Below are 24,378 nucleotides of genomic sequence, written 5' to 3' on the forward strand. Positions count from 1 at the left end.
TCCTAAGGGAGGTCATCTATCCTCCCCCACTACAGGTGCTTTCAGTACGATGACTAGACTATACCAGAACTAAAAAATTCTTTACTCATTAAAAAGTCAATTCTGAGAATTCAGAGATAAGAAGAAATAGACCTCTAGGGTTTCAGAAGGTGAAGGCGGACAGAAGTCAGGTGCCCTGGGGTTGAAACTCAACGGCTGCTGGCTCTGCTGACATCCCAATTCTTTCTCTTTACTTTCTTCAGCCCAAGGGCAAGATTCCAGATGAATTTTGGGATGAGACCCTCATCCACTGACCTGGGATCTTGAGAACAAAACTCTGCAAATGAGCCTTTAGATGTCATTTTCATCCTCCTCATATTTGTTACCTCTCTTCTCTTAACTGAAGCCATATCCATGACTAAGCTTGCAGTCCAGCTAATCAGGAAACCAAAGTTTACCGTGTAGGCCTGCCAGTTGTTCTGTATTTTTCCCACGCATGATCCTTGTTTATCTTTATATTAAAGAGTAACATTGCACGTTGTATGTTGTGTGTCTTGGATTGCTCTTCCCCTGACCCAACCATGAGTTAGTGGGGCCAGAACCAAAAGGTCCCATCTCCCACATCATCCCTGGCAGTCTCTAGCATTTATAGCCGACCTATACAGTGCTTGAAAATTATAGAGTAAGGACTCCATTCCTGGACTACCCTAAAATCCAAGCTTTGCCTCCTGATAATCTTCTCTCCACCACTTCAGTACTCACAAGTTGTTACCGTTCTGATGTTCACTTGTATAAACAAATATAACGTATTTAGCAAGTAAAGTACCATATTTACTCTAATAATTATGGTATTCTTAATCATTTAACAGGTCTAAAACTGTGCTAACATTTTTATTAGGTTCTTAGGTTGTGTAACTAACACTATTTTCCCCACAACTCCTATGTTGTTTTTTTAACTTATTTACTTTGAAATAATTATTGATTTACCAAAAGTTGCAACAAAATGTGTAGAGAGGTCATGTATACCCATCACTCACCTTCTCCTAATAATAACACCTTGTATTACTTTAGTACAGTATCGAAACTAAGAAATGGACATTGGTACAGTCCACTGAGCTTACTACAATTTCGCCATTTTACATGCACTCATTTGTGTGTTAGAACACCTGTGAATAATACTTATATATATAATTCCATGCACTTTTACCAGCTATGTAGGTGTTCTAACTATCACCACAAACCAGATCAAAAACTGTTTCATCACCACACGTTTCCCTCATGTTAGCCTTTATAGCCACACCCACCTTCTTCCTGATCCCACATCCCTAAACTCTGTCAGACACTTTTATAATTTCCTAAATGTCATAGAAATAGAATCACATAGTATATTATCTTTAGGAATGGATTTCTTTCACTCAGCATAACTCTCCTGAGATCCATCCAAGTTGTAAAGTGGGTCTATAGTCTGTTCCTTTGTATTGCTGAATAGGATTCCATGGTGTGAATGTACCACAGTTTGTTTAGCCATTCCCCCGTTGAAAGACATCTGGGCTATTTCCACTTTTTAACTATTGTGAGTAAAACTGTGATGAACTTCATGTAAAGGTTTTTGTGTAAACATAAATTTTGATTTCTCTGGGTAAACGGCCCAGAGTGCAACTGCTGTATCATATGGTAATTGCATATTTCGTTCTGAAAACCCTGCCACATTGTTTTGCAGACGACCTGTACCATTTTGCTTTCCCATTGGCAATGTATGAGTGACTCAGTTTATCCAGTGTTGTCTGCATTTGGTTTTGTCACTGTTTTTTTCAGCCATTCTGATAGGGGGGTTTAATATTTCATTGTGCTTTTAATTTGCATTTCCATGATGGCTAAAGATGTTGAATAGCTTTTCCTAAGCCTATTTGCCCTCTGTTCATGTCTTTCATCCATTTCATAATTGGATTAAGAGGCAAGAAGTTATCTCTAGAGAGCTGCCCTGGCTCTGGCTAACAGGCAGAGTAAGAGAATATGAGGCCCCTCGAGACTCACTTTTCTTGACAGGGAGGGCAGAAGTGGGGCTGAAGCTATTAAATGTTCCTCAAATTAGGACGGAACTTGGATATGGAACAGGATTAAGAGGTGGGGGCATCTCTGGGTCCATCTGTGGAGATCTGGATACGGCAGAAAAAGAAGGGGGATGTGGGGCAGAGGAAAAACAGTGGAAGGAGGGAGATACAGGGGGATGCCTTCTAAATGATGCTAGATTCATCACTCTCAGCCTGCTCAATGGAGTGCAAAAAACTACTCTCCTAGACATGTGGTTTTCAACTCTGGATATCCATTAGGATCCCCTCTAATGCTCAGATTCAACCAACTGAATCAGAGCCTCTAGGGGTAAGCCCAGTCATCAGTATCTTTAAGGTTCACCTCAGTTGATTCTAATGAGCTGTCAAAATTGAAAACCTTATCTGACGGTGTATTAGTTTGCTATGGCTGCCATAACAAGATACCACAGGCTGAGTAGCTTAAACAACAGAAATTTATTTCTCACAGTTTTAAAGGTTGGAAGTCCAAGATCCAGGTGTTCACAGGTTTGGTTTCTTCTGAGGCCTCTCTCCTTGGCTTGCAAATGGCCTCCTTCTTACTCCTTCTTCACATGGCTGTCCCTCTGTGCATACACCCCCTGGTATCTCTTTATGTGTCCTAAGCTCCTCTTATAAGGAAACCAATCATATTGGATTAGTGTCTACCCTAACGGCCTCATTTTAATTTAATCACCTCTTTAAAGGCCCTATCTTCAAACACAGTCACATTCTGAGGTACTGGGGGTTAAAGCTTCAACATATGAATTTGGGTAGGCCACAGTTCAGTCCACAACAGATGGTATGAGAAATACCTTGGTCTGAGAAATTCATCTCCCTTTTAGCTACCTTCCTGGAACTACTATACAACACTTCTGCCATCACCTCATTAGGTAGAAGTTGGTCATGTGACCATTGTTGGCTGCAAAGCAGGCTATAAATGTGGTCTTTTACTGGAAACATTACTGTACCAAATAAATTTGGGATTCTTTTATTAAGAAAGAAGGAGAATTGGTATAGAACATATGCTACACTTTCATACCCAAGGCAGCTAGAAGCACTACCTCAATTATCATGTCCTTTCTACCCAGTTTTCCACCCACGGTTTTCATGGGTTCAAACAAAACTGCTGCTTCAGGGACACCTGAGCTCACTCTCCCATCCTCCCAAATCCCATGTCCCAGACTATGCCTGAGTCCTCACAACTTAGCATGTTTAATCTACGTCATTCACTCACTCATTCATTCATTCAACAAATATTTATTGGTTACCAATGATATGTGAGGCACTGTGATAGGCACGGGAGATAAATCAGAGAACCTGACAGACAGGGTCATGGTTCTCATGGAGCTCACATTCTACAGGGGTTGATACACTCAAGGTTTAAGAGCCAGTAAGAAAATAATATGGGAAAATGTGACAGAGAATGACTAGGGTGGGGAAGGCAAGGAAGGATGTTCTGAAGACGTAACTTAGATTTAATATTCAAATAACAACAAGTACACAGTCAGCAGTGGGAAGATATAGGAGCTGAGCCCTCGAGGCAGAGGGAAGAGCAAGACGAAAGGCCCTAAGATATGGGCAAGCTTGGCAGTTTTAGGGAACAGCTTGTATGCCAGTGTGTATTGGGAGGACAGTGTTAGAAAATGAGGTGAGAATGGTAGGAGGGGCCCAATAACAGAAGGTCCTGTGGGCCATGGTAAGGACTCTGGGTTTTGTTCTTATTATGATGGAGCCATTGGGTGCTTTCTGAAAGGAAGGGAAGTTATTATTATCATCTCCTTTATTAAAGCTCATTCTAAATGTTCTTTGGAGGACAGACTGAAATAGGGCAACTGTAAGATCAAGAGACAAGATTAGGAGGCTACTACACACATGACAGTGAGAGGTGACAGTCTCGTAGACCACAGTCGTAGCAATGGAAGGGGTGAGATGGGGTTTGAAATGAGATGTATCTCGGAAGTACTGAACTTGTTGATGAAGTTCACGTTTGTGGTAAGGGATAGAGAGCGATTACGTGTGTCCCTTGGAATGTGGATTTTTGCAGCTGGGTTAGGGTGGTTTTCTTCGATGGGGAAGTGAATGGAGGACCAGTTTCGGTGCAATGCCAGGAAACTGACAGTTCTATTTTGACCATGTCGTTTGTGAAGCCTATGAAAAATCTGGGTGGGGAGCATGTGGTTGGATGTATAAGTCAGGAGATCCTGAGAATATTCTTGGCTGTGGCAAAAAAAACCCCAAAACAAAACAAAAAAGCAAGCATGAAAGCAAAGAAATGAAAAACCCAACTGTACAGTTCAATCTGAAAATACAGGTTGATTCCACATATGAGCATGACACAGCTCTAGATTCTGGAAGGGATACAAAGACATATTAAAAACCAACTTCACTGAGCTATAATTTTTGTTCAACATAATGCATCCTTTTTTTTTTTTTTTTTTTGGCTGTGCTGTGCAGCTTGCAGGGTCTTTGTTCCCCAACCGGGGATCGAACCTGGGCCCCTTGCAATGAGAGCACTGAGTCCTAACCACTGGACTTAGCTATAAGGCTAAGATGCTGGCCTGCCAGGGGCTACTAACTGTCAGAGAAGAAAGATATATGTCTGGAATATAACTATCATTCATCCACTTATTCATTCATTCATGCACCTAGTGCATGTCAAGATTAGTGCTAAAAAGGGAAGATAGAACCATGAAAAATTTCAGGCAATATCTCTGTCTTCCTGAAGATTAGGAGTCAAAATAGAGAACTGCAAGTGGCTCTGGTTGCTAAATAGTAAGGGAGGTATTTGGTGAGATAATTGGGCCCCCAAAAGGTCTAACCCCAGTGCACAGAAGCAACTTTTCCCCTTCTGCATGTCTCATAGACAATGCTGTGGCATGACCTAGAATATAGAGCTGTTAGAATAGAATGAACCTGAACCTTCTGTGCATAAATGGCTGAGGAAACAGCTTTCCAAACCTTCCACCTAGCAAACAGCCCTGATTATGTGCAGAAGTATATCTCAATTTCATTGAATTCTCACAGTTGGAGTTGTATGACTAATTATTTTATCTCTGTATCTAATTAAGAAGCTGAGGTTAAGAAGGGTCAAGTGTCTTGGAAGAAAATAGCAGATCTATTGATGATAGGAAAGTGTTAGATTTTAAGCTGTGAGCTATTAACTAGTGTGGAATACTCGTTCCCATCCTTTAGGTCCAGGCTGAAGTAGTAGCAGTGCAAATTTCTCAGTCAAATGCCTGGGATTCATTGGTCATTAGAGAATTTTAGGAACTGGAGAAGCTATAGGAAAATGAAAGCCTAACATACCATCCTCCTGCCTGCTCCGCATCATTGTTCCTGCCTCTGCTCTCTTGTTTTCTATGATAACGTCATCTTAACATTAGGTTTTGTTATTGACTGAACTGTGTTCTCCCAAAATTCATATACTGAAGCCCTAATTACCAGTATCTCAGAATGTGACTGGATTTGCAGATAGGGCCTTTAAAAGGTGATTAAGTTAATTTAAGGCTCTTAGGGGATACGTTAATCCCATCTGACTGGTATGCTTATAAGAAGAGGAGTTTAGGAAACACAGAGAGACATCAGAAGTGTGTATACACAGAGGGACAACCATGTGAAAAAGCAGCAAGAAGTTGGCCATCCTCAAGCCAAGGAGAGAGGCCTTAGAAGAAATCACCCCTGCTCACACCTTGATCTTGTACTTCCAGCCTCCAGAACTGTGAGAAACAAATTTCTGTTGTTAAGCCACTTAGTCTGTGGTATTTTTGTTGTCGCAGTCTGAACAGTCTAATACAGGCATTATGAACGTGTTTCAGCAGGGCATGAAGCAGGTAGAGTAGACTGTCAGAAAGGATGAAAATAAAGTGATAGAAAAAAATAGCAATGATCAATAAAACTGAAAGAAACGTGGTTAATTTGTATTACTATCAGGCAAAATAGGCATCAAGCAATTGCAACAAAGAAGGCCACTATCAAATCATAAAGAAAATGTATTAAGAAGATTAAAAATTCTGAACTTACATTCACCTGATAACATATCTTCAAAAACATATATAGCAGTAAGTAACAAAGTTACAAGTAACAGAAAGTAAAATCCACTTTTGTGTATACGATAAGGAAACATATTTTCTTATATAACTGAGAGCCCAGAGGTAGAGGAGACTTTAGGTTAGTTGATCCAGTGACTCAAAGATATAAAGACTCAGGCCCAATCTTGAACCAATGACTGTGGCTAGGGACATAGGATTATTGCGTGAGATCTAGAGTAACTCTGGTCTCACCCTTGGAACTAGCAGTCAAATTCCCCCCAAACGTGACTGTATGAGGAAGGAAATGCACTCATGAAAATTTGAGACCAGTTAGGAAGAAGAGGAATGTACATTGCGTAGGTAAACAAAAATGTCACCTTCAGGCACCATTTGAAAGCACAATTATCAATATGAGCATAATACCCACAATACTCAAGCTCAAATGGTTTTCAACTACTATGTCTTTCCAGGTAACAGATACTTCTATTCAGGAAATACCTACATTGAATTAGTGAATGGGTAGTTACAAAGCACTAGAGCTCTCACCCCTGCAGTAAGTTTAGGAAGAACCACAAAGGCATCCATGGTAGCGTACTTAAATCTCATTTTCCTTCTCAAATTTTTGGCAAAGCTTTTTCTTTACTATCGTACTTTGATATTCTTGTGTCAGGATAGTTTGACTAGAAGGGAATGGATTCTTTATAGTTATAATTTTATCAAGTCTTACCATTCTGTAAACATACAACACAGAGTTCATAAAGATATGAAAGATGAGAAGCAAGAAAATTGTCAGCATTTATGATCAGCAACAATTTTCTTTAAAGAGCACCATTAAATTTCAATATGGAATATCTTTAAAAGCTTCAAGCTTTTAGAAGAAATTCAGTCTCATAAAAATGTAAAAAAATTAAAGGACATCTTCTGTTAATGTACATATTTGTAAATATGTAAAAAGGAATATTCCTCTTGGAACACTACCCCAAGATCCACCGCAGCCCTGCCGCCTGGCATACCAGGACCCAGCACATACACCAACAGGCTGGCACCAGCTCTGGGACACATTGGGCCCCTCAACCAGCTGCTCCTGGATCTGGCCCCACTCCCCACTCACCAGTGGGATGACGCCAGCTTTGGGACACCCCAGACCGCATACCCAGCCATGTCAGGAACTGGCCCCACACACCAGCAAACCGACACTAGCTTCAGGACTCCAAGGCCCTGCAGCCAGAGACCCAGGAACCTGGCTCTGCCCACCAGCGAGCCAGCACTAGCTCCAGGACTCCCTGGGCCACAGCCCCACCCACCAGCAGGCCAACACCAGTTCCAAGACACCTTGGACCCCTCAGCCAGCTGCCCTGGGATCCAGCCCCACTCAACAGTGGGCCATCACCAGCTTTTAGACACCCCCAAACCCTGGAGCCAGCCATGTGGAACTGGCCCTGCCCACCAGCAGGCTGACACTAGATACAGGACCTCTAGCCCCCACCACCACCCACTGCCGAGCCTAGCACCACCCACCAGTGGGCCAGCACTAATCCCGGGGCTTCCTGGGGCACTGCAACCAGCAGCCTCATGACCCAGCCTCACTCACCAGTGGCCACCAGCCTCTGCACAAAGCAGGGCCTGGCAACCCACTGGACCAGGGGACAGCCACACCTACCCCACCACCCACAGTAGTGTGCCGGTCACAACAGAAGGACACACGCAGCCCTAACAGGGGGCACCCTTAGAGCATATAGCTCTGGTGACTAGAGGGGAGAGTTCGGCTGGGACACACAAGACATCTCCTACAAAAAGCCACTTCTCTGCGGTTGGGAAATGGAGCCAACCTACCAGATACAGAGAAATAAAATAGCAAATTGGACAAAATGAGGCAACAAAGGAATCTAATCCAAACCAAGGAACACGATAAAACCCCAGAAGAAGAACAAAGTGAAGTGGAGATAGGCGATCTACCTGATAGAGTTCAGGGTAATGATCATAAAGATGTTCAAAGAACTCAGGAGAAGATTGGATGAACAGAGTGAGAAGTTTTTAACAAAGATTTAGAAAATATGAAGAAGAACCACACAGAGAAGAATACAGTAACTGAAATGAAAAATACACTACAAGGAATCAACAGTAAATGAAATGATGCAGAGGAATGGATGAGCAAGCTGGAAGACTGAGTAATAGAAATAACTGAAGCAGAATAGAAAAAAGAAAAAAGAGAAAAAGAAATAGGACAGTTTAGGAGACCTCTGGGACAACAGCAAGTGTACTAACATTTGCATTACAGGGTTCTTAGAAGGAGAAGAGAAAGAGAAAGAGAAAGGGGCAGAGAACATATTTGAAGACATGATAGCTGAAAACATCCCTAACCTGGCAAAGGAAAGAGATATCCAGGTTTAGTAAGCACAGAGAGTCCCAAACAGGGTCAAGCCAAAGGAGACCACACCAAGACACACTGCAGTTAAAATGGCAAACATTAAAGATAAAGAGAGAATATTAAAAGCAGCAAGGGGAAAGCAACAAATAACATACAAGGGAACTCCCATAAGGCTATCAGAGCAACTGGAATGAATCCAACTGGATCACGGTGTATCATCCTTTTTAATGTATCGTTGGACTCGGTTTGCTGATATGTGGTTGAGGATTTTTGCATCTATATTCTTCACAGATATTGGCCTGTAATTATCTTTTTTGGTAGTGTCTTTGTCTGGTGTTGGTATCAGGGTGATGGTGGCTTCATAGAATGAATTTGGGACTGTTCCCTCCTCTTCAATCTTTTGGAAGAGTTTGAGAAGTATAGGTATAAGTTCTATGTATGTTTGGTAGAATTCACTGGTGAAGCTGTCTGGTACTGGACTTTTGTTTGCAGGGAGGTTTTTTTGTTTTGTTTTAATTACAGATTCTATTTCACTTCTAGTGATTGGTCTGTTCAAATTATCTGTTTCTTCTTGACTCAAATTTGGCAGGCTGTATATTTCTAGAAACTTGTCCATTTCTTCTTGGTTGTCTAATCTGTTGGCATATAACTGTTCATAGTATTCTCTTATGTTTTTTGGTTTTTGTGGGGTTTTTTTCGTATTTTTGTGGTATTGGTTGTTGCTTCTGTTTCATTTCTTATTTTGTTTATTTGGGCTCTTTCTCTTTTTTTCTTGGTGAGCCTGGCTAGAAGTGTGTCGATTTTGTTTGTCTTTTCAAAAATCTAGCCCTTGGTTTTATTGATCTTTTCTATTTTTATCTCTATTTTATTTGTTTCCCTCTGATCTTTCCCAAAGAACTGACTTTGGGATTTTTTTGGTTCTTCTTTTTCTAATTCTTTCTCTCTTTTTGTTTTTTTGAGATTTTTCTTGTTCCTTGAGGAAGGCCTGAATCGCTGTGTACTTCCCTCTGAGAACTGCTTTGGCTGCATCACATAGATTTTGGAAGGTTGTGTTTTCATTGTCATTTGTCTTGAGGTATTTCCTGATTTCTTCTTTGATTTCATCATTGACCCACTGGTTTATTGGGAGCATGTTGCTCAGTCTCCATGTATTCGTTCTTTTCCCAGTTTTCTTTCTGTGGTTGATTTCTAGTTTCATAACATTGTGGTAATAAAAGATGCTTGAAGTCATTTCTATCCTCTTAAATGTGCTGAGGTTTGTTTTTTGACCTAGTACGTGGCCTCTCCTAGAGAACGTTCCTGGCACGCTTGAAAAGAATGTGTATTCTGTTTATTTGGGGGATGTAGTGTCCTGTAGATAGAAATTAAGTCCAAGTGGTCTATTGTGTCATTTAGGGCCTCTGTTGCCGTATTGATTTTCTGTCTGGAAGATGTGTCCATTGATGTCAGTGAGGTGTTAAAGTCTCCTAGTATTATAGTATTCCTGTTAATTTCTCCCTTTATGTCTGTAACTATTTGTTTTACATATTTAGGTGCTCCTATATTGGGTGTATATATGCTAACAAGTGTAATATGCTCTTCGTTATTGATCCCTTTATCATTATATAATGTCCTTGTTTGTCTTTATGGACTTTGTTTTGAGTCCGTTTTGTCTGATATGTGTATTGCTAACCCCGCTTTCTTGTTGTTTCCATTTGCATGAAATAGCTTTCCATCTCCTCACTTTCAATCTGTCTGTGTCTTGTGCCCTGAAGTGAGTCTCTTATAGGCAGCATATTGTAGGTTCTTGTTTTTGTTTTTGTTTTTGTTTTTTTATCCATTCAGCCACTCTGTCTTTTGATGGGAGCATTTAGTCCACTGATATTTAAAGTAATTATTGATAAGTATGTACTTACTGCCATTTTAAACCTTGTTTTCCAGTTGACTTTGTAGTTCTCTATATCTTTGACTTTTGCCATTTTAATTATGCTACGTCTTGGTGTCACTCTAATTGGGTTCTTCTTGTGTGGGACCCTGTATTCTTCCTGTACCTGGATATCGGTTTTCTTCTTTAGGTTTGGGAAGGTTTCAGCCATAATTTCTTCAAATACATTTTCTATCCCCTTTTCTCTCTCCTCTTCTTCTGGTACCCCTATTATGCATATGACTGTGCACATTATGCATATGATTATGCATATTATGCATGCTTTATATTATCCTATAGATCTTATTTGTTTTCTTCATTTTTAAAAATTTGTCTTTCTGTCTGCTGTTCTGATTTGGTGATTTCCATTATTCTATCTTCCAGATCACTTATTTATTCTTCTGCTTTGTTTAGTCTGCTATTTATTGCTTTTAGTTTGTTTTTTATCTGGGCAATTGAGTTGTCTAGTTTTGACTGATTTCTCTTTATAGTTTCTAGTTCCTTGTTGCAGTGATCTGCATTTCTATCAATAATCTTTCTTAATTTCTTTAGCCTTTTTCTTACCTCCTTTCTGAATCTGGGGTCTAGTAGACTGGTGAGGTCTCTTTCATTATTTGTTCCTTCAGGGGATTTCTCTTGTTCTTTCCATTGGGGATAGTTCCTCTGTTTTTCATTCTACTTAACTTTCTTTGTCTCTGAATGTAGGAGAAGCATGAATCTACTGTGTTCTTGAAGAGGATCCCTGTGTAGACGGTATGAGTCCAATATCTTTGGTGCAAGGGCTGGTTTTGGTGTGGGTGCTTGCCACGTATTTCCTTAAAGTGTGCTGGCCCTTGTTCCCTTGACAGGGGGTGTGTTTGAAGTTGTGTTGACCAGAGCCTGCACTGGTTGTTGGCTGGGGCCTCCTCTTTGCTCTATGGCTGTCACAGCCCTGTTGGGGCTGGGGTCTGCTTCCCAGCTGTTGGAGTAGAAGCCCTGAGGGTCAGGTTCAGTCAGGTTCCATTGCCCCTGAGCACATGCCCTGATGCAAAGGAGGTGACCACTGAAGCAAATGAGGTCCGTGTGGTCACCGCAAACCTAGGTGCCTCCCGTGCAGGCATCCATGGTTGTGCTCAGAAGCAGCCCAAGGTTGCATCCCTTTCTCTGCTGTGTTCATTCCAGACTTAGTGCTGGGCTGTGGTGTGGAGTAGGCTGGTGCTGGGGGCCGGGGCCCTGTGGCTGCAGGAATTGAGGTGGTTGTGCCGCTGCCTGCAACCTGGGCTGCCTCTGTGGCAGACCTCTCCCAGGACCTGTCAGCTCCAGATCTGGCTCCAAGCTATGGTGTAGAGTGAGCGGGGCCAGTGTGCTCCCACCGTGAAATGAACGGCTGCATACTCCTGCCCAGAGCCCTTCCAACCGAGATGCAGTGCCCAGCTGCTGTGCCTTTCCGTGGCGCCATCTGGTGCACGTGCTGGCAAAGTCCACCATGGCCAGACCTGCCCCCACTGTGTGCACACTGACAATGGGCACTGTGGCAGGACCTGCCCCCACTATGTGCGGGCTGACAATGGGCTCCTTGGTTTAGCCAAGACCATACCCCAGGCCATCTGGGCTGTCACCACACATCTAGATCGAGTCCTCTCCCTGGACCTGTCTACCTAAGATTCAATGCTCAGCTGCTGTGTGCATCTGTGGCCCCACCACCTTGTGTGTGCTTTGGATTGGGAAGTGCAGCAAGGCAGCAGCTGCCAGTGCCAATCTCTCTCTGCCCTGATTGTTCGCAAGCCAGCATGCATGCACTCCTTGTGAGTAGAATTTAGGCTTTTCCAGCCCCTCCATCTATCCCAGCGGCTTTTCCAGCAGGCACGGGGGCTCCCTGGGGTAAGGGTCTGCCTATGTGTACTTTTCCTCCTTTACAGATCTCTCCCAGGGGTGCCAGGACCGTCCTCATGCCTTTAAAATTTTTTCTGTCCTTCCTGGATATGTAGAGATATTCCTTGCAGCTTTGGTTGTGTAGGAGATCTTCTGCCAGTTTCCAGTTGGTTTTCTGCGAGAATTGCCTCACATGTAGGGGTATTTTTAATATGTTTGTGGGGAGAGGTGAGCTCCACATAATCCTCCTCCACCATCTTGATCCCCCTCCCTATTTGAGAGACTTTGAATTGCATCAAAGTGTCCCATATAAAAACAGATACACTAGACTAAATTAGAATTTCAGAATCCAGTGATAGTCAACTACTGCAAGTGCCTGTCAGTTTTTAGAGAGCACAGGATATGCCGTGTTTTTCCAGATTTCGTGGGGAAAAATAAGGTAGAGCATCATGTACATTTTAGATTATCATTGGACCCAAGCAGGCTACACGAAGTAGATAATTAAAAAATCATCTGGTGATGTTACGGAAATGTAAAGTTCATTGATAGAACTTAGTCCTCAAAGCTTGCTTTTATTCTAAAGAAAACTGGCAAAGGTCACTCATTTACATCATATGGGAACATATCCACCAGCAGTAGATGGCAGTGTGATATCGTAACAAGAAAACAATGTGGCTGTTTATGTAAAAACCCGTCTCACACTACTCTCAAAGACTATATTTAGAATTATTTGGGGGGTGTGGCAAAAAAATAGTTACAATGAGTGGATAACAAGAGCCAAGCTAGGACCACTTCAATTCTCCCTGTCTAATAATTTTTAAAGCCTTGAACCACACTTATTTAATTTGTAAATGGTCTTCACGCGGATGGGACTTTCGAACTGTACCAGAGAATCATACCATCACAAATGACACAGTTTATGAGCAAAATCCCTGTAAGGAATCCCTGCCTTCTCGCCCCTTTCCATCCTTTGGCCTCAAAAGAAGTTTTCACTGTGGATGTAGTTTTCTGTTTCCAGGCTGTGGTAGTCCCCAAGAATGAGCTCAACCCCTAGAGCTGTTAAAATTTACACTGTGCTGGGGGAAGGGAGCACACTGAGGACTCTGACAGGGAGCACCGTCTACAATTGTTTCTCTTCTTTCCCACTGCTTGACACTGACAGTAAGGTCACGTCTAGTTAATTAACGAGTTCCTTAAAGGAACAAAGAAAAACATGTTTCGATTACCATTTCTATAAAGGTACAGCAATATCTGGTAAGTTCTCTTGGATAACGTTACCAGATTAAGGCAATTTTACTTTCTGAAAGTAAATTCACATAGGATCTCTACTTGAGTTGTACATATCTGTGTTTGAACCAAAAGCATTTGAGTATTTGTGTTTAATTTAGCAGCATCACAAATGTCTGTTATTCTCCTTTCCCATTTCTCTGTGTTAAACAATGCCTCTAGCACTGACCTCCAAAACAGAAATATAAAAGAAGTAAAAGTTGTTCCCAGTAAACCTTACCAAACAACATTCAAGAAGAATAGCTTATCAGCCTGCCTCACCTAAATAGACACAGCATCTGACACATGCAGTGCCTAAACTGCCTAGCTCATGTAAGCAGTGTTCATACAGGTGTTTATCCACAGCCTTAGTGTCCCTTCCCCAATGTATGTTAGAAAGAGCTGACGGGCACCCACTGGTGTAACTAAATATATTTTTTAATCCTAAAATAACTCCTGGAAATCATCGCAGGGAAAGAATAAATGATACGACCATTAGTTCTGACAGGAGAATATCTGACCCTTCCAAAGAAAAGTTATAATTAGAACTCCAGAGTTTGTCTTTTGGTGAAAGAAGTTGACCTCAATCACCATTAGTGGATTTGTCCATTACAGAAACTACAGTTGGGACAGACATCAGGTCTTGATGTCAGAGTCCATCCAGTGATTGTACACAGATGCTTCCTAAATCCATCTTGAAGTTTCATAATAGGCTCTATTGTAAACATGTGGCTCCATTTTCATACCCTGCATTTACATGTGTCCCATAAATAATTTTCCAAAATTATCTAAGTAACACCAATGTACCCAAACAGAGTCACTCCAAAAAATCACTACTTCCTTCAGTAGGCTTAGAACTACAAACACAGTCTGTTATCCTTACTAGTATATTCAAATTTAACCATGGTGCAAAATTTGGTCTGTTGTATTTTCTTCAGTTTATTTATGTAGCCATGCCACGTTGCAGGGTGCCAGCAAAATAATCCCACTGCTTGTAGAGCATTAAGTTTGCCTAAGCCAGCAAACGAGCAAGATCACATCAGATCTATGTTGGATATACAGACAGATCTTCAGTTTTCCACACAAATCAGCAAAAGAGGCGTTTGTAAAACTGCAATTAAAAAAAACACAAACCAAAACTATATCGTATATTCTCCTTTCCCTTTCTCTGTCCTTTCTAGAAAGATGCAAACAAAATATAAGTGCAGTAATATCTAATTCAGATTCTGCTCATTTTTAACTTCTGGAATTCCGTTAAGAGCCATAAAGTCTGCAATATTTCTCTTTAGAGAAAAAGAGCCATAAAGTCTGCAATATTTCTCTTTAGAGTGTTTAAAAATAAAAGAAGGAAACGTTTTCAACTAACGTCTAGCATTTTATACCACCTTTTATATACACAAATCCTTCACTTATTAAGGATAAGTTTATATTTATACCTTAAAATGAATCCGAGGGCCTTAACTGGCTTCAGCTTGGATTAGTTCTAATTACTGGTAGTACTGGAAATTATTTAAATGGCACTTTGAAGAGGTCCTCTATGATCTCCACTTTTCAGTAACTGCAGATGGCTTTCCAGTTAGTCTGAATAAGGAAGACTGAATTATTCTTAATTTTCTTTGGAGAATCTTGTGGGTGATCAAAACACAAAGTCTGGAGCCAGGGTGCCTGGGAGTAAACCCTGGTTTGGCACCTACAGGTTCAGTTACCTCTTAGGCAAGCGACTTAACACATCTGTGCCTCCACTTTCTCATCTGTGAAAACTGGAATAATAATCATAGTACCTAGTTTATAGAATTGCCACTATTAAAGGAGTTGACGCTTTAAAGTGCCTGACACATAGTAATCATTATATACATTATTTTCCAAATTAAGGGCTAAAATTCACTTATTGAGTTTGCTTTAATTTCTCTTAGACTTGCATGAAATTACGGCAACAAAGCTCACCTGTACCCACCGCTTAGGTTTTTGAAGTAGACCCTAAAATATGGCAATGGTTACGGATTTAGGGAGGACCTAGTCCATTGCTATGTGTTAATTTATGTGTTAAATTTCACGTGTTATTAGGGAAAAAATTAGCACATGAAAGAAGCACATTAGCACATTAAAAAGAGGTTGGGGCAGGTGAAGCCAGCTTGTGTTCTGAGGAAGATCATCCGGAGGCACCACCATCAACGGGAAGCCCAGGAATGTGGGCAATCTCAGCTCTCCAGGTCTCGTGAAGAGAACGGCCTCCTGAAACACGCAGCCGGGAGAACCCTACTGTCACTATCCTACACTCAGGAGGCTGACCCAGCTTTTGAGCACCGTGGGCTCCTAAGGCTATGGTCACGTGGATGCGGCCATCAAGTGGCAGGCCCAGACAGTTATGTGGCAGGCCCAGACCTACTGGTCATGCCAGCACCATGAGCCCTTAAACCCTGAGCTCATGTAGTCTCTCTGGACCTATTGCCACTATGATCATGTGGTAGGTCCAGCTTTTCAAGTCGCTAGAGCATGGCAGACTCCTAAACCCTGCCCATCATGTGGATTCATCCTGTCATGTGGCCCTCACTAGCTAGTGGCATGTGGAAGCCTCAGCCCTCCAAGTCACAAAGGTGACCCGCTTCTGAGAGTCGTCTGGATGCTATGGTCGGTCACATATCCCCCTTGGTCACATATCAGGCTCAGCCATCTCTATCTCGTGAAGATTGCTGGCTACCAGAATCTTCAGATCCCTGAGTCAACAGGGATGTGGCCACTTCCATCACATGGCAGGCAAAGCGCCTGCAGTCATGTGAACACCGCACCGCACCTAGCTTTCGGCTGTTGGTCGTGTATATTCTACGGTCACGGGACATGCTGTGGTGTCTTGAGGTTCAGTTCTCTCGGTCAGAGTTCAGGATTGAGGGCTCCTGAACCCTGATGTCACCTGCATCCTTCTACTCTGTGGCATCCGCCAGTCAAGCCCCTGGAAGTCAGGTAGGGCCCAACATCAGAGCGCGTTACGTTACATTACTTCAAGGATAGCAGGAATATGAAGAAGCTCACGGACCCCCGTGAGTGTCTGATGGGAAGACTGGGTGGGAAAGGGCGGTGAAGGGGTCAATCACAGGGCCCAGGTCCTGGCAGCCCCTGACCTTTGCTCGCTTCCCCTCCCCTCACAGACCTGCGGGTCCAGCTGCTGAAGCACACAAAACGTGACATTGTGCACACCCTCTGTGTGTTGCCCAAGACTCAGCATGACTTAAGCTCCTTCGTGGTGGACACGTGGTTCCAGACGGTGAGCGCCTGCTTCCTCCCTCGGGCGGGCCCAGGAAGCCGCAGGTGGGTAGGAGGTGCAGGTGGTGACTGGGCGCCTGGGCTCTTCCCTTTCAGGAAACGATGCTCTGCTTCTCCGTCAGCGGGGTGTTCAAGGAAGGTGAGTGTGTGTAGATCCCCACCCCAGATGCCCCACTGCTGCCTCCCCCTGGCCAGGCTCACTCCCAGAACCACCCAGCTTCCCTGACCCCTTCCCTTCCCTTCCCCTCGCCTCCCCTCCCCTTCCCCACTGTGTTCTCCAGCCCTCAGGCTTCCCACAGACAATCCAGGTCTGAGCTGTGTCCATGCCTGTCTGCCCTGCACACCCTGGGCGTTGGGGACACAGGCTGCGGAGTTTGGTGGCTCTCATCCCAGATACTCACTCTGAGAACTTGGGCCGTTACTTAACCTCTCAGTTTCCTCATTTGCAAAATGGGGTAGTAGTATCCACCTCTTGGGCAGCTGTGAAAAACGCATCCCGTGAACCTGTGTAGTGGTTGTCAGGGGCCCTGTCACTGGGCGCAGACTGCTCCTAGAGTTGCCCTCCCGATTCCCGACACCCTGGCCCCCGTGAACAAATGCCCTCTCAGCATGAGTGTGAAGTCACAGCCTGACTGGGGACCGCCGTGTGAGCGTGTATAGCACGTGTGGCTCTAAGGGGTACTGTTGTTTGTTTGCTGTTGAAGTGGAAGGAAGTTCTCAGGACTGTGTGCGTTCCTTCACCCGGACCTTCATCGCTACCCCTGCCAGCTACTCCAGGTGAGAGCCCTGTTGTGGGCGGGAATGCCCATCCCCGCCTGGGCTCAGGGGTGTGGGAATGCGGTGGCACAGACCTTAAGTTTACTCGGTATTGTGGGAAGCCAGCAGGGAGATCTCAGGAGCAGTCTAGCCTGGTGGTTGAGAAGAGCATGGCATCTGGAATCGGCCTATGCGTTCTCTCCTTGACCCAACACTCACTCGCTGTGTGACCTTGATCAAGTCACATGACCTCTCGTGACACAGTGTCTTCTTCTGAGAATGGGGATCAGAGCGTCCACCCCTTGGGCTGTGGTAAAGGGTAAATGCAAAATTGCCCGTGGGTTGGGGTAAACCTATAAATCGAGTGAAGTTGGTGGACAGTCTCTCCAAAGGTGGGCTCTGTGGGAGGGGCAGAGGTACCAGTCAAGGAACCTGGGAGACAGACACAGGAGGGGTCTGGGAAGAATCTAGTTGCTGAGTGCCAGTGGGAGCAGGATCATTGTTGGGTGTGTGAACCATCAGTTTTCTGAGAGTCCATATTTCCTCCAGTCTTTGCATCGTGAATGATGAGCTGTTTGTGAGTGACTCCAACCCCAAGAAGACTGAGTCTGTGTTCTTCATCCCAATGCCTACATGCTGTGCTAGCTCCATTCCCACCCTCTCCATGGAGCGGCAGGAAATGGTGCAGGCTTTGTCCACCTGGTCTGGGATGAACCTCCAGGATTCTCAGAAGTGATGATGAAGATCACAGTGTGCACATATATTCGTTACCTTGGAAAAGCATTCATTGTGTTCAGTTTTGTGGGGAGATGAAGTAGAATCAAAATGGAATTGACAGCATATCTCTGTGTGTGTTTCTCTTTCTAGGTCTCCTCTAGCCCAATCACCCCCCTCTCACTAGTGTAATTTTTCTTCAGTTCAGACTCTGGCTGGATTCCAATCTCAGGGTTCAATTACCCAGAAAATGATAGATACAGAGGGATTGCTACCAGGTGGTGAAAAATTCCAGAAAACTCTGGTTGAAGCCATTATACCAAGATCCCAACCTCCATCCCTCATTTCCCCTTGCTGAGCACCCTGGTCTGAAAGTCTCAGAGCTGACATTCTGATCTGGCCACCTGGTTGCAGCCATCTTCATTGTTCATTTTTAAGGAAAAGGAGTACATTTTGCAAAGAGTAGCAGATGTCTTGGAGTGGTTTGTTTACTATGAATCCAGTTTTGTTTTGAAAATTCATATGTATATCAAAGTAGTTCCATCTGCTGTTGACCCCAAATCTACATCATGTTCATTGATGTATCACTTCCCTCATCAGTGTAGGTTGACATGTCCACACTGTAGAGGGTCCTTCCCAGGGAGCAGCATGTTTACCCTCCATCACCCACTCCTGTACAGGCTGCCCAGTACTTCCCCAACATCCTGTCTGTCGTCCCATGACCGGGACACTGGATACAGCTGTCCAGACTCCAGTCTGTGCCCCATTCCTCTCAGTTACCTTCCCAAGGCCATGTGTTTCCCCATGCTGCTGACTGTCAATGCACTGCTGCTACCTGGTGAGTCGTTGTATTCATGCCATGGAGTATGTTTTTATGGCTTCTTTAACACCTATCAATTTTTTCAGACAGAATTAGAATTATTTTATACATAGGTCAATACACTGGCTTTTGAGGGAGAACATTGTATTTTTTTTTCTTTTTGCTCTTTCAATAAAGTTTTTTTTAAAATAAATTTATTTATTTATTTATTTATTTTTGGCTGTGTTGGGTCTTCGTTTCTGTGTGAGGGCTTTCTCTAGTTGCGGCGAGTGGGGGCCACTCTTCATCGCAGTGCGTGGGCCTCTCACTGTCGTGGCCTCTCCCGTTGCGGAGCACAGGCTCCAGACGTGCAGGCTCAGTAGTTGTGGCTCACGGGCTTAGTTGCTCCGCTGCATGTGGGATCTTCCCAGACCAGGGCTCAAACCCGTGTCCCCTGCATTGGCAGGCAGATTCTTAACCACTGCGCCACCAGGGAAGCCTCAATAAAGTTCTTTGTAGAGAACTCTGATACTGGAGGTATGTTGGTGCCACCTCATGACAGAAGCCTGAGTGCAGCTTGAACAGGCAGAACAGGCAGGTGGGAGGGAGAGCCTATGTGTGACCAAAATTCACCAGGCAGAGCTTTCTGGAAATGTGTGTAAAGAGAGAAACCCAGTTACAGGTTCACTGAGGTATCCAGACAGAAATCACAGCCTCTCTCTATGTGTTGGCACTCTCTCTACCCTTTGATTTACTTTCTCTGCATCCTCCCAGAAATTTTTCACTGAGGGCCTTCTCCTCATTTGTTGATGAACTCCGTTCATCAGCTCAGTGAATTTTATCAAAACACAACACTTTTGCCAAGTTTACCCCAAATTTAACATTCACCCTCACTACCTTTTGTAAATTTTTATTTGTGGTTAAAAAAAAGCATAACATATAATTTTCTATCTTAATCACTTAACCATTTTTAACTGTATAGCTCAGGAGTGTTAAGTATATTCACATTGCTGTGCAACACATCTCCAGAATGTTTTCATCTTGCAAAACTGAAACTCTATGGCCACCAAACCACAACTCCCTATTCCCATCTCCCCCCAGCCCCTGACAACCACCCCCATCTATCTGTCTCTATGAATTTGATTACTTTAGATACTTCATATAATTGGAATCATACATCATTTGTCATTTTGTGACTGGCTTATTTCACTTAACATTGTATCCTCAAGGTTCATCCATGTTGTAGCATGTGACAAGATTTCCTTCTTTTTAAAGGCTAAATAATATTCTATTGTATGTGTATACCATATTTTGCCTATCCATTCATCTATTTTGATGGATAATTGGGTTGCTTCCACTTCTTGCCTATTGCAAATAATGCTCAATGAACACAGGTGTGACAATATCTCTTCAGGATCCTGATTTCATTTCTTTTGGATATATAACCAGAAATGGGGTTATATGGATCATATGATCATTCTATTTTTAATTTTTTGAGAATGCTTCCTACGATTTTCTATAGCAGTTATATATATATATCATTTTCCATTCCCACCCACAGTGCACAAGGGTTCCAATTTCTCTACATCTTCAACTACACTTATTAGTTTCTTTTTTTTTTTTATTGTGGCTATCATGATGGGTGTGAGGTGACATCTCATTGTGATTTTAATTTGCATTACCCTAATGATTAGTGATCTTGAACATCTTTTCATATGCTTATTGGCATTTGTTTCCTTTTTGTTGAATTATGGGAATTCTTCATATATTCTGGATATTAACCCCTTGTCAAATATATGATTTACAAATACTTTCTTCCATTATGTGAATTGCTTTTTCATATTGTTGATTGTTTCCTTTGATGCCCCAAAGTTTTTAAATTTGATGTAGTCCCATTTGTCTATCTTTGCTTTTGTTTCTTGTGCTTTTGCTGTCATATCCAAGAAATCATTGTCAAATCCAAAATCATGTAGATTTTCCTCTATGTTGTCTTCTAGGAGTTTTACAGCTTTAGGTCATATGTTTAGGTCTTTGCTGCATTTTGAATTAATTTTTCTATATGGTATAAGGTAAGGGTTCAAGCTCATCCTTTTCCATGTGTATATCCAGTTTTTCCAAAACCATATGTTGAAGAGACTATCCTTTCCCCCATTGTGTGGTTTTAGTATCTTTGTTGAAAATCATTTTACCATGTACATGATAGTTTATTTCTGGTATCTCTATTCTAAATATCTGTCTTTATGCAAGTATCACAATGTTTTGATGACTATAGCTTTGTAATATCATGAAATCAGGAAGTGTGATGCCTGTAAGTTTGTTATTTTTCAGAAATGTTTGGCTATTTGGGGTCCTTTGAGATTCCATACGAAATTTGGGATTTTTTTTTTCTATTTCTGTAAAAAATCCATTGGGATTTTCATAGAGATTGCATTGAATCTCTAGATGACTTCAGGCAGTATGAACATTTTAACAACAGTAAGTCTTCCTAGCTATGAAAATGGGATGTCTTCTCATTAAATTTTGTCTTCTTTAATTTCTTTCTTCAATGTTTTATAGTTTTCAGTGTAAAATTCTTTCAACTCCTTTGTTAAATTTATTCCTAAGTATTTTAGTCTTTTTGATGTTATTGTAAATGGGTTTGTTTCTTAATTTACTTTTCAGATTGTTCAGTGCTAGTGTAAGGAAACACAACTAATTTTTGCATGTTGATTTTATGTTTTTCAACTTTGCTGAATTTACTAGTTCTGACAGTTTTTTTCCGCCTGGAATGTTTATAGTTTTCTACATATAAGACCATATCATTGGCAAACAGAGATAATTTTCCTTCTTCCTTTCCATTTGGATGCTTTTTATTTGTTTTTCTTGTCTAGTTTCTCTGGCTAGGACTTCTAGTACTATGTTGAATAGAAGTGATGAGAGTGGGCATTCTCGCCCTGTTGAATTTAGAAGAAAAGCTTTCAGTCTTTCAAAGTTGAGTATGATATTAGCTATAGGATTTTCATATATGACCTTTATTACATTGAGGTAGTTTCCTTCTCTTCTAGTTTGTTGAATGCTTTTATCATAAAAGGGTGTTAAATTTTGTCAAGTGCTTTTTTTTTTCATCAATTAAGATGATCAATTTTGTTTTTTTTCCTTCATTCTGTTAATGTAGTGTATTACGTGATTGATTTTTGTGGTTGACTCATATTTGCATTCCAGGAGTAAACCCACTTGAGCATGGCATATAATCCTTTTAATAAGTTGTTGAATTCAGGTTGCTAGTATTTTGTTGAGGCTTTCAACATTAATGTTTATTAAAGATATTGGCGTGTAGTTTTCTTGTAGCATCTTTGTCTGGCTTTGGTATCAGGGTAATGTTGGCCTCATAAAATGAGGTTGGAAGCATTCCCTCCCTTCAATTTTTTTGGAAGAGTTTGAGGAAGACTGGTACGAATGGTTCTTTAAATGGTTAGTAGAATTCTCTAATAAAGCCATTCAATCCTGGGCTTTTCTTTTTGGGGAGAGATCTGCTTACTGATTTATTCTTTTTACTATTTATAAATGTGCTCAGATTTTGAAAGAAAATTTCTTCATGGTTCTGTCTTGGTAGGTTGTATGTTTCTGGGAATTTATCCATTTTTTTCTAGGTTATCCAATTTTTTGGCATATAATTGTTAATAGTATTCTCTTATAATCCTTTTCATTTCTGTGGCATCAGTTGTAATGTCCCTCTTTAATTTCTCATTTTAGATTTTTAAAAATTATTTATTTGGTTTCGCTGGGTCTTAGTTGTGGCAGGCAGGCTCCTTAGTTGTGGCTTGCTGGCTTTTTAGTTGTGGCATGAGTACTCTTAGTTGCAGCATGCATGTGGGATCTAGTTCCCTGACCAGGGATTGAACGTGGGCCCCCTGCATTGCGAGCACGGAGTCTTAACCACTGCACCACCAGGGAAGTCCCTAATTTCTGATTTTAGTTATTTGAATCTTCTCTCTTTATTCTTAATCTACCTAAGGGTTTGTCAATTTCATTGATCTTTTCAAAAAACCAACTCTTAGTTTCATTTTTTCCTATAGTTTTTCTATTCTCTCCACTTTCATTTACATATTTCTTTTGTGCAGTTATTTCTTTAAATTTAAGATCTGAACTCCCCTCCAAAACAGAGCCATGTATGTTGCCTAAACACTCAGATATGGTTGGGCAATTCTGTGCTGTTGTAGAGTTATGGGGTCAGCATACTTTACTTAAATGTGTACTTAGCTATCATCCACACTGTCTGACCAGTTCCACTGTGTTCTGTAGAATATCTGCACAGGATTTCCCCTAGGATGTGATCGTTTGTTTCTGGATTCTCACCATGTTATCTGGAACTCTTTTTTTTTTTTTATACACAGTTGACTCTATGAATTTGAATCCTTGTTGGAGAGCTTCATTGGTTTACCATGGCAGCCCACAATGCCCCGTTCTTGTGTCTTTAAAGTGATCTGTCTGCCAACCTAGTGAAGGTAAGGATTATCGAAGATATAGGGAATGAGTCCTGCACTGAGCTGAGTCCTTTGACCTTGGAGCAGAATCATTTAATACCCAGGGAGTGGATGTGACAAAATGTAATTGGTGGTGTTATAACAGTTTATGACATCTGGAAAGTGTTGCCTTCCAAAAGATATTTTGGGAGGAGACCTTCAAGATGGCAGCGGAGTGAGACATGGAGATCACCTTCCTCCCCACAGATACATCAGAAATACATCTACATGTGGAACAAATCCTACAGAACACCTAATGAATGCTGGCAGAAGACCTCAGACTTCCCAAAAGGCAAGAAACTCCCCAGGCACCTGGCCGTGTGGCTGACAGGGTCTCCAATACTTCCAGGTAGGTTTCTGGACCTGCTGTGGGCACTGTGAGGCCAGCTCAGACTCTGATCTAGCCTTACTCTGGCGTGTACTTGCCCCCAAATTCCACAGTTGCCCCCAAGGTCCACAGCCTCAATTGTGGGAACACTCATTGTCTATTCAGGTATTCCACAGATGCAGGATTTACCAAGCTGATTGCGGGGATTTAATCTGCTGCTCCTGCAGCTGCACGGGGATATTTCCCTTTCTCTTCTTTGGTCTCACAGATCCTGGGGTTCAGCTTTGGTTTTGGCTCTGCCTCTGCATGTGGGCTGCCCTCAGGCATCTGTTCCCCACTCAGGCAAGAGGGGGGCGAAAGCAAGGGCTGATTAAGGCCCACTTGCTCACTCAGGCCAGAGAGAGGAATGGATACAGCAGTCACAGTAAGAATGTGTGGGGAGTGCCTGCGGCAGCAGAGGCCAGCAGGACGTTGCCACAGTGTGAGGTGCGCCATGCATTCTCCAGTGGAAGTTGGCCCCAGATTGCAGGGTCTTCGGCAGTGGCAGGCTGCACAGG

At 42.4% G+C, this 24,378-nt stretch overlaps 1 protein-coding gene across 1 annotated transcript in view; it reads right to left on the reverse strand.

Annotated features, from left to right (window-relative positions):
- The window catches only part of BEX3 (brain expressed X-linked 3), a 265,627-nt gene that overhangs the window by 204,183 nt on the left and 37,066 nt on the right, over nucleotides 1-24,378 (reverse strand). The gene's annotated exons all lie outside the window — the stretch shown is intronic.

Source organism: Balaenoptera physalus, assembly GCF_965194825.1.
Source record: "Balaenoptera physalus genome assembly, chromosome: X".
In the NCBI taxonomy this organism is placed as follows: domain Eukaryota; kingdom Metazoa; phylum Chordata; class Mammalia; order Artiodactyla; family Balaenopteridae; genus Balaenoptera; species Balaenoptera physalus.